This window comes from Phoca vitulina, unplaced genomic scaffold (genome assembly GCF_004348235.1).
Source record: "Phoca vitulina isolate PV1807 unplaced genomic scaffold, GSC_HSeal_1.0 scaffold13, whole genome shotgun sequence".
In the NCBI taxonomy this organism is placed as follows: Eukaryota; Metazoa; Chordata; class Mammalia; order Carnivora; family Phocidae; genus Phoca; species Phoca vitulina.
The window spans coordinates 37,002,594-37,014,309 of NW_022589716.1; the positions used below are offsets into that span (position 1 = coordinate 37,002,594).

Here is an 11,716-nt window from a genome sequence, read left to right on the forward strand (position 1 = left end):
TTGTGTCTCAGGCGTTAAGCGTCTGCCTTCGGCTTGGGTCATGATCCCAGGGTCCTGGGATCGAGCCCTGCATTGGGCTCCCTGCTGAGCTTCTCCCTCTCTCACTGCCCTTGCTTGTGTTCCTTCTCTCGTTGTGTCTCTGTCAAATAAATAAATAAAATCTTTAAAAAACAAAAAAATAAAAAAATAAAAATAAAATAAAAACAAAAATAAAATATATAAATAAAAAAATTTAAATGAAATAAAAAATAATAAACCCTATTAACATTATTATTAGCCTCTTAATAGCCTAGCATGATGATAATGCAAGTCAATGGAAAAAAAAAATAAATTGCCTGAAGTCAATTTATATAAAATTTTCAGGTTCATTCTGGGGGAAATTTTTCTGTCATCTACTCTCCGGGGCAGACTTCCAAATGGCATCATTTTCTATCAAAAATCACTTCCACATTTTTTTTTTTTAATTTTAGTAGAAAGGGAATTGAATTTCAAGAATCACTACTGATGTAATAGTCTCAGAAACAAAAACAAACAAAGATCACCTCCAGTCTTCTTTGAAAGGAAAAAAAAGGGGGGGATCACTAATGTTGAATTACTAGGGACATTTACTTGCATCCCAGGTGCTTGGGTCAGGCTTGACCCCCATGAGAGGCAATAGCAAAACTGAGTTCAGAGAACTACAAGGAAATTTCTAGACGAAGCCAGGTAGTTCAACACACAATCTGAGTTCCAGCCAGCCCTTTAAGTGGCAGGAAAATTAAAATAACAGGCAAACCTTTGTAAAGTCATCATAGAGAAATCTAAACTAGGCTTTTGTATCCTGGAGCTTTTACAGGTGACAAATCAAAATGCATTAATATCTGGTATGAAAACATTAGAAGATTCGTATTATAATTATTTAAATACAGGATGCTTGAATATATTTCTTTTTTTAAAAGATTTTATTTTTTGTGAAAAAAAGAGCATGAACGGGGTGGGAGGCAGAGGGAGAGGGAGAAGCAGATTTGCTGAGCAGGGAGCCTGATGCAGGGCTGAATCCCAGGACCCTGAGATCATGATCTGAGCCAAAGGCAGATGCTTAACTGACTGAGCCACCCAGGAGCCCCTATATTTCTTCTTTAAAAAAAAAATTATTTATTTGCTGTTTATCTCCTATTTTATGATTCTTCCCTCAGGAAGAAATAACACAATTTTTAAAATTATTTTAAATGTATTTTTAAACAGAGAAATGAGTTGTGTGATAATATATTTCTGGCTGTTATTTCAAAGATGGATTTTGGGCGGATGAAATTAGAGCCAGGGATATTAATTTGGAGGCTATTACAGTATTTTTGATAGACTAGTCTTTGTATGGGTGTGTTTGTAAATTTTTCTTTACTAAAATTATATTTTATGCAAGCCAAGTAAAATACGTGGAGAGCAGAGGGCATCATGTAATTAAATGATTTATTTATTTATGTTAATTAGCCATTCTTAGTTCATAGGAGCAGGGATAAGGGATATGTGTCAGTTTTGTTGGTTTGTTGGTTTGTTTTTTCCTACTGCTCTACTACCAGTAGCTAAAGCAGTCTCTGACTTAGAGTTGGCACTCAGTAGGTGTGTTGGGCATTTGACATAAGACATCAATAAGATAATGTATACAGTGGCAGAGTGAGGATACCTCTGTTCTTTTTTATCTGAAACAACTCCAAAAACAAAAGAGACTAACAAAAAACAAACTAACAGATAACCTAAACACTTGAAATCACAAAAATCATAAATGATTAGGAAGGAGTGCCGTGGGAAGAAAGGATCTGGTGGGATGCCAGAAGGCACTGAAGAAAATCACTCCTTTTTAAAAACAATATTTTATTTTTTTATTTGAGAAAGAGAGCATGAGTGAGGGGGAGGGGCAGAAAAAGAGGGAGAAGCAGACTCCCTGCTGAGCAGGGAGCCTGACCATGGGGCTCAATCCCAGGACCTTGGGATCATGACCTGAGCAAAAGGCAGAAGCTTAACCAACGGAGCCACCCAGGTGCCCCGTGAGGAAAATCACTCTTGCAGCAGAATGCAGCAAAGGTTAGGAAGATATCAACTTCCTAAATCTTGTGCAGACCAAGGGGCCAGAACAGCAGTACTTTTAACAAAAGATCAAAATGCACAGCTTGCTACAAAGACTCATCTAATAAAAAGTAAACAATATTGTTGGGGTGCCTGGGTGGCTCAGATGGTTAAGCATCTGCCTTCGGCTCAGGTCACGATCCTGGGGTCCTGGGATTGAGACACACATTGGGCTCCTGGCTCAGTGAGGAGCCTGCTTCTCCCACTCCCTCTGACTCTCCCGCTGCTCATGCCCTCTCTCTCTCTCTATCTCTGTGTCTCAAATGAATAAATAAAATATTAAAAAAAATAAAAAATAAAAGTAAACAATATTGCAAAAAGAACCAGCATATTTATGTAAAGATTTAGGACAGGGGTGGGTTGTTGGGGGGGGGAGGGGTGGAGAAAAGGAAGAATGGATCCAGAAAACCAGAAGGCAAACAGAGAACGTACTTCAGAAAAATGTTGCTATGGGGTGGATGAATATTGCAAGCAAACTTATTGCCATGGACTCAAATAATTTAAAGAAACAATCCTAAATTTTAAAAAAATTGATGCAGAGATATGATTTCTAGTAAGAAATTATAATTATATTCAACAGAAACAGGTGAAACTAAGTTGGCAGAGCTTAGGAAATAAGTGAAGAATAAAATTATCACATAAATTAAGAACTATCTGAAAGCAAAACAAATTCAAGCAAACAAGACCTCAGGGATTGTTTAAAACACAATAAAAATATAGAAGAGAAGACAGATTGAAGAAAGTAAACACACAGACTAGAAACTGATAATAGATTTAATAGAGTTACTGAAAACAAAGAAATATCAATGTACATTTAGCATCCTTGAATAAAATAATCTCCACCAAGGTGGAAACTGAAAACATATTCTAAAACACCATTTAAGAATACATCCTAGGAATAAAGAGAGATTTGAAAGCACATCACAACTAAAGAAAAATCAGTAAGGTATGTGTAAAACTGAAACACAACCTAGTCAAGTTATGAGTTTTAAAGATAAGTATATAATTCTTTGAGCATTCCAGCCAAAGATCAGATAACTTAAAGGGGAAATATCAGGCTGTCCTTAAAGTACCCAATAATATACATCACTAGAAAACAGTGGTACGATAAATGCACAGTCATCCAGGAAATAAAGTGTCAGCAAAATGTTATATCTAGACAGATTGTTGAAGTAGAAAGGTAAGAGCAAGGGGCACCTGGGTGGCTCAGTCAGTTGTGTCTGATTCTTGATCTCGGCTCAGGTCTTGATCTCAGGGTCCTGAGTTCAAGCCCGTGTTGGGCACCATGCTGGGCGTGGAGCCTACTTTAAAAAACAACAACAACAACAAAAATAAGAGTAGGTATTTTTGATTATGCAAATACTATGAGAATTTATTTCTTAGAAATCCACTATGGCAAAAAACAACAACAACAAACCAAATAAAGAACAATAACAACAACAACAACAAAAAACAGAGGTGAGCATAAAATGCAATTAACTTTAAAACTAAGGAACAACTCTTGGAATCACAGTTTCAATACATAATGTGAATACAATGACAACAAAGAAACAATGTAACTGGTAAAAGTTGGGAGGGGAGGAGGGGGGAAAGATGGCGGAGGAGTAGGGGACCCTATTTCAACTGGTCCCTGGAATTGAGCTGGATATCTATCAGACCACTCTGAGCACCCATGAAACCAGCCTGAGATGTAAGAAGATCTGGATCTCTACAAACAGAATATCGCAGGCAGTTGGTTTTGAGGTATGAAGCGGGGAGCCGTGATTCCGCGGGCAGATATCGGAGGATAAATGGCAGCAGGAGGGTGCCTGGCCGTGGGGATCCTACACCGCCGGTGAGCGACAGCCTTGCGCGCTGGGTACGGGGCACAGACTCGCAGACTGGTAGTGGCGGGGAAAGGACTTTAGGGAAGCCCCCGGGACAGAAACCCGGAGCAGCGGGGTCACGTGCACGTGAACTGGGAGCAGCTGGCGGTTTTAGAAGCACAAAGGGCAGAGATGTGTCTGACCTGGAGGCAGGACTGGGGGCGCCGCGGAGGGGTGCACAACCTAGGACACTGCAGTTTATAGCAGCATGGACAGAAACGGAGACAGTGTGGCCTGGAGAAATCACTGAAGAATAGACTGCGGTCTCTCTGCTCTGAGGCAGAGGGTTGGAAACGGTCTCTTCTGCTCTGACTCATGGAAGAGACGTGGAAAGCCGCCAGGGAAAGGCGCCAGAGAACAAAAGACCCAAAAACTGATTCCCACTGAGCCCATCCCCCGCTACATGGGTGCAGGGCAACTCCGCCCGAACAGGGTTGCCTGAGTAACAGCGTGGCCGGCCCCTCCCGCAGAAGACAGGCTGGGAACACAAGAGGCCAGCAACCCTAAGGTCCCAAGAAAACAGGTGCATCTTGCTTGGGTTCTGGTCAATAATTTGGACTCTATACATTCCCTCAACCACCCATCAACAGAATGACTAGGAGGAGGAGCCCCCAAAACAGAAAACACTCAGAGATTATGACTTATGCTGCAGATTTACAAATGGATGCAGATATAACCAAGATGTCGGAGATGGAATTCAGGCTAGCAATTGTGAAGACAATGGCTAGAATGGAGAAATCAATTAATGGCAACACAGAGTCTCTAAAGGCAGAAATAAAAGGTGAATTGGCAGGACTTAAAAATGCTATCAATGAGATCCAATCCAATCTAGATAATCTAACAGCTAGGGTAACTGAGGCAGAAAAGAGAATAAGCGACCTGGAAGACAATATAATAGATAAAAAGGGAAAAGAGGAGGCCAAGGAAAAACAACTCAGAATCCATGAAAATAGAATCAGAGAAATAAGTGACACCATGAGACGTTCCAATGTCAGAATAATTGGAATCCCGGAGGGAGTGGAGAAAGAGAGAGGACTAGAAGATGTATTTGAGCAAATCATAGCTGAGAACTTCCCTAATCTGGGGAATGAAACAAACATTCGCATCCTAGAGGCAGAGAGGACCCCTCCTAAGATCAAGGAAAACAGGCCAACACCCCGGCATGTAATAGTAAAACTTGCAAATCTTAGAACCAAGGAAACCATCTTAAGGGCAGTTAGGGGGAAGAGATTCCTTACGTACAGAGGGAGGAACATCAGAATAACGTCAGACCTATCCACAGAGACCTGGTAAGCCAGAAAGGCCTGGCAAGGCATATTCAGGGTACTAAATGAGAAGAACATGCAGCCAAGAATACTTTATCTGGCAAGGCTGTCATTTAGAATGGATGGAGAGATGCAGAGCTTCCACGACTAGCAGAAACTGAAAGAATATGTGACCACTAAGCCGGCCCTGCAAGAAATATTAAGGGGGGTTCTATAAAAGGAGAAAGACCCCAAGAGTGATCTACAACAGAAATTTACAGGGACAATCTATAAAAAGAACGTCTTCACAGGCAACATGATGACAATTAATTCATATGTTTCAATAATCACTCTCAGCGTGAATGGCCTAAACACTCCCATAAAAAGGCACAGGGTTGCAGATTGGATAAAAAGACAGGACCCATCCATATGCTGCCTACAAGAGACTCATTTTGAACCTAAAGATACATCCAGACTGAAAGTGAAGGGATGGAGATCCATCTTCCATGCCAGCAGACCTCAAAAGAAAGCTGGGGTAGCAATTCTTATATCAGACAAATTAGATTTTAAAACAAAGTCTGTAATAAGAGACACAGAAGGACACTATATCATTCTTAAAGGGTCTATCCAACAAGAAGTTCTAACAATTGTAAATATCTATGCCCCCAACATGGGAGCAGCCATCTATATAAGCCAACTATTAAACAAAATAAAGAATCATATTGATAACAATACGTTAATTGTAGGAGACCTCAATGCTGCACTCTCAGCTATGGACAGATCATCTAAGCAGAAAATCAACAAGGAAACAAGAGCTTTGAATGATACATTGGACCAGATGGACCTCATAGATACATACAGAACATTCCACCCTGAAACAACAGAATACTCATTCTTCTCGAGCGCACATGGAACTTTCTCCAGAATAGACCATATACTGGGTCACAAATCAGGTCTCAACCGATACCAAAAGATTGAGATTATTCCCTGCATATTCTCAGACCGCAATGCTCTAAAACTGGAACTCAATCACAAGAAAAAATTTGGCAGAAACTCAAACACTTGGAAGCTAAAGACCACTCTGCTCAAGAATGTTTGGGTCAACCAAGAAATCAAAGAAGAACTTAAACAATTCATGGAAATCAATGAGAATGAAAACACATCGGTCTAAAACCTGTGGGATACTGCAAAGGCGGTCCTAAGGGGGAAATACATAGCCATCCAAGCCTCACTCAAAAAAATAGAAAAATCCTGAATTCACCAACTTACTCTACACCTTAAAGAACTAGAGAAAAAGCAACCAACGATGCCTAAGTCACGCATTAGAAGATAAATAATTAAAATTAGAGCAGAAATCAATGAATTAGAAACCAGAAACACAGTAGATCAGATCAACGAAACTAGAAGTTGGTTCTTTGAAAGAATTAATAAGATTGATAAACCACTGGCCAGACTTATCCAAAAGAAAAGAGAAAGGACCCAAATTAATAAAATTATGAATGAAAGGGCAGAGATCACGACTAACACCAAGGAAATAGAAACTATTATTAGAAATCATTATCAACAACTATATGCCAATAAACTGAGCAATTTGGATGAAATGGAGGCCTTCCTGGAAACCCATAAGCTGCCAAGACTGAAACAGGAAGAAATTGACAACCTGAATAGGCCAATAACCAGTAACGAGATTGAAGCAGTGATCAAAAACCTCCCCAAAATCAAGAGTCCAGGGCCTGATGGATTCCCTGGGGAATTCTACCAAACATTCAAAGAAGAAATAATACCTATTCTACTGAAGCTGTTTCAAAAAATAGAAACAGAAGGAAAACTTCCAAACTCATTCTACGAGGCCAGCATTACCTTGATCCCCAAACCAGGCAAAGACCCCATCAAAAAGGAAAATTTCAGACCGATATCCCTGATGAATATAGATTCCAAAATCCTCAACAAAATCCTAGCTAATAAGATCCAACAATACATTAAAAGGATCATCCACCACGACCAAGTGGGATTTATCCCCGGGATGCAAGGGTTGTTCAACATTCGCAAATCAATCAGTGTGATAGAACACATTAATAAGAGGAGGGAGAAGAACCATATGGTCCTCTCAATTGATGCAGAAAAAGCATTTGACAAAATACAACATCCTTTCCTGATTAAAACTCTCCAGAGTATAGGGATAGAGGGAACATTCCTCAAGTTCATAAAATCCATCTATGAAAAACCCACAGCGAATATCATCCTCAATGGGGAAAAGCTGAGAGCCTTTCCCTTAATATCAGGAACACGTTAAGGATGCCCACTCTCGCCACTGTTGTTCCACATAGTACTAGAAGTCCTAGCAACAGCAATCAGACAACAAAAAGAAATAAAAGGTATTCAAATTGGCAAAGAAGAAGTCAAACTCTCTCTTTTCGTAAATGACATGATACTTCATGTGGAAAACCCGAAAGACTCCACCCCCAAATTACTAGAACTCATCCAGCAATTCAGTAATGTGGCAGGATATAAAATCAATGCACAGAAATCAATTGCTTTCTTATACACTAACAACACAACTGTAGAAAGAGATATTAGAGAAATGATTCCATTTACAATAGCACCAAAAACCATAAGAAACCTCGGAATAAACCTAACCAAAGAGGTAAAGGATCTATATTCTAGGAACTACAAAACACTCATGAAAGAAATTGAAGAAGACACAAAAAGATGGAAAAATATTCCATGCTCATGGATCGGAAGAATAAACATTGTTAAAATGTCTATGCTACCCAGAGCAATCTATACCTTCAATGCCACCTCGATCAAAATTCCAATGACATTTTTCAAAGTGCTGGAACAAACAATCCTAAAATTTGTATGGAATCAGAAAAGACCTCAAATCGCCAAGGAAATGTTGAAAAAGAAAAACAAAGCTGGGGGCATCACTTTGCCTGATTTCAAGCTATATTACAAAGCTGTGATCACCAAGACAGCATGGTACTGGCACAAAAACAGACATATAGACCAATGGAACAGAATAGAGAACCCAGATATGGACCCTCAACTCTATGGTCAAATAATCTTTGACAAAGCAGGAAAAAACATGTAATGGAAAAAAGACAGTCTCTTCAATAAATAGTGCTGGGAAAACTGGACAGCCACATGCAGAAGAATGAAACTCGACCATTCTCTAACACCATTCACAAAGATAAACTCAAAGTGGATGAAAGACCTCAATGTGAGACAAGAATCCATCAAAATCCTAGAGGAGAACATAGGCAGTAACCTCTTTGACATCACCCACAGCAACTTCTTTCAAGATACATCTCCAAAAGGTAGTGAAACAAAAGCAAAAATGAACTTTTGGGACTTCATCAAGATAAAAAGCTTCTGCACAGCAAAGGAAATAGTCAACAAAACAAAGAGGCAACCCACAGAATGGGAGAAGATATTTGCAAATGACACTACAGATAAAGGGCTGGTATCCAAAATCTGTAAAGAACTTCTCAAACTCAACACCCAAAAAACAAATAATCAAGTCAAAAAGTGGGCAGAAGAGATGAACAGACACTTCTCTGAAGAAGACATACAAATGGCTAACAGACACATGAAAAAATGTTCATCATCATTAGCCATCAGGGAAATCCAAATCAAAACCACACTGAGATACCACCTTACACCAGTTAGAATGGCCAAAATGGACAGGGAAAGAAACAACAAATGTTGGAGAGGTTGTGGAGAAAGGAGAACCCTCTTACACTGTTGGTGGGAATGCAAGTTGGTACAGCCACTTTGGAAAACAGTGTGGAGGTGCCTCAAAAATTTAAAAATAGAGCTACCCTATGACCCAGCAATTGCACTACTGGGTATTTACCCCAAAGACACAGATGTAGTGAAAAGAAGGGCCATATGCACCCCAATGCTCATAGCAGCAATGTCCGCAATAGCCGAACTGTGGAAAGAGCCGAGATGCCCTTCAACAGATGAATGGATAAAGAAGATGTGGTCCATATATACAATGGAATATTACTCAGCCATCAGAAAAGATGAATACCCAACTTTTACATCAACATGGTTGGGACTGGAGGAGATTATGCTAATTGAAATAAGTCAAGCAGAGAAAGCCAATTATCATATGGTTTCACTTATTTGTGGAACATAAGGAATAACATGGAGGATATTAGAAGGAAGGGAAAAATGGGGGGGGGGGAATTGGAGGGAGAGATGAACCATGAGAGACTATGGACTCTGAGAAACAAACAGGGTTTTAGAGGGGACAGGGGAGGGGGGATTGGTTAGCCCGGTGATGGGTATTAAGGAGGGCACGTACTGCATGGAGCACTGGGTGTTATATGAAAACAATGGATCGTGGATCACCACATCAAAAACCAATGATGTATTTTATGGTGACTAACATAACATAATAAAATTAAAAAAAAAAAGTTGGGAGGGGAATTAGTTGTATAAGAATATCAATTATTTCATCTTTTATAATCAGAAGTTTAAAAATATCATTTGGCAGGTTCTCTTACATCAACCACTTAAGAGTCTTGCTGTAAGAAGCATCTCCACCATCTGCTCGGTAGCCATAAAGCAGCAACCACGTGTGCATGCATATTCATACGTGTTGGCCAGGCTGGTGTTCAGATTGGCAATGTCTGTCTGCTGGGAGCCCTATTGCCTGGAACACGGCATCCAGCCCGATGGTCAGATGCCAAGTGACAAGACTGTTGGTGGAGAGGACTCTTTCAACACCTTCTTTGATGAAATCGGTGTTGGCAAGCATGTGCCCAGGGCAGTGTTTGTAGACCTGGAACCCACAGTCATTGATGAAGTTTGCACTGGCACCTACCGCCAGGTCTTCCACCCTGAGCAGCTCATCACAGGCAAAGAAGATGTTGCCAGTAACTATGCCCAGGGGCACTACACCATTGGCAAGATCATTGACCTTGTCTTGGACAGGATTAGGAAACTGGCTGACCAGTACATTCTTCAGGAGTTCTTGACTTTCCACAGCTTTGGAGGGGCAACTAGTTTCAGGCTCACCTCCCTGCCAATGGAATGTCTCTGTCGATTATGGCAAGAAGTCCAAGCTGGAGTTCTCCCTTTACCCAGCCCCCCAGGTTTCCACAGTGGTAGCTGAACCCTACAAATCCACCCTTACTACCCACACCACCCTGGAGCACTCTGATTGTGCCTCCATGGTATACATTCAGGCCATCTATGACATCTATGGTAGAAACCTCAATATTGAACATGCAGCCTACACTAACCTAAATAGATCGATAGGTCAAATTATGTCCTCCATCGCTGCTTCCCTCAGATTTGATGGAGTTCTGAATGTTGATCTGACAATTCCAGACCAACCTGGTCCCCTGTCCCTGCATCCACTTCCCTTTGGCCACATATGCTTCTGTCATTTTTTGTTGAGAAAGCCTACCATGAACAGCTTTCTGTAGCAGAGATCACCAGTGCATAATTTGAGGCAGTCAACCAGATGGGGAAATGTGACCCTTGCCATGGTAACTACATGGCTTGCTGCCTGTTGTATCATGGCAACGTGGTTCCCAAAGATGTTGATGCTACCATTGCTACCATCACGACCATGTGTACCATCCAGTTTGTGGACTTACGACCCACTGGCTTCAGATTGGCATTAATTACCAGCCTCCCACCATGGTACCTGGTGGAGACCTTGCCACAGTACAGGGAGCTATGTGCATGCTGACCAACACACCACAGGTGTTGCTGAGGCCTGGGCTCACCTGGACCACAAGTTTGACCTGATGTATGCCAAGTGTGCCTTTGTTCACTGGTATGTGGGTGAGAGTATGAAGGAAGGAGAGTTTTCTGAAGTATGTGAGGCTGCTCTTGAGAAGGATTATGAGGAGGTTGGTGTGGATTCTGTTGAAAGAGAGCATGAAGAAGAAGGAAAGGAATACTAAAGTTAAAAATGTCATAACAGGGGCGCCTGGGTGACTCAGTAGATTAAGCATCTGCCTTCTGCTCGGGTCATGGTCCCAAGGTCTCGGGATTAAGCCCCATGTTGGGCCCCCTGCTTGGCGGGGAGTCTGCTTCTCCCTCTGCCCCTCACCCTGCTCATGCTCTTGTTCTCCCACTCTCTCTCTCTCAAATAAATAAATAAAATCTTTCAAAAAATGTCATAACGGTGCTGTTTTTACAGGGAAGCTTTTTCCATTGTAAACATTGGAAAGTTGTGCTCTGATCATTTAATTTGTGTGTACCAGTGTATACTCTCATATACAATTACTGACCTATGCTTTAAAACACACTTTCTAACAGATCCAAGCTGTCCATTTCTCTCATGGGTTTGAATTAAAAAAATCATGTATAGCTGATAATTAGAATAGTTGGTGGTTGAGTTTAAGGTGAAGAGTAAGCATTAAAACAACTAATGACTATAGCGATACCTACTAAACTGGTGTTGGAGAAAAGGAATTGGAGATATCAATCTATTATTGTTCCTAGTGTCTACAAAATAGAAGATCAAGTGTACAAAATAAT

At 40.7% G+C, this 11,716-nt stretch overlaps 1 pseudogene; it reads left to right on the forward strand.

The window, feature by feature from the left end:
* The first annotated feature begins 9,808 nt into the window (after positions 1–9,808).
* LOC116637052 lies at positions 9,809–11,136 on the forward strand (annotated as a pseudogene).
* Positions 11,137–11,716: the final 580 nt, after the last annotated feature.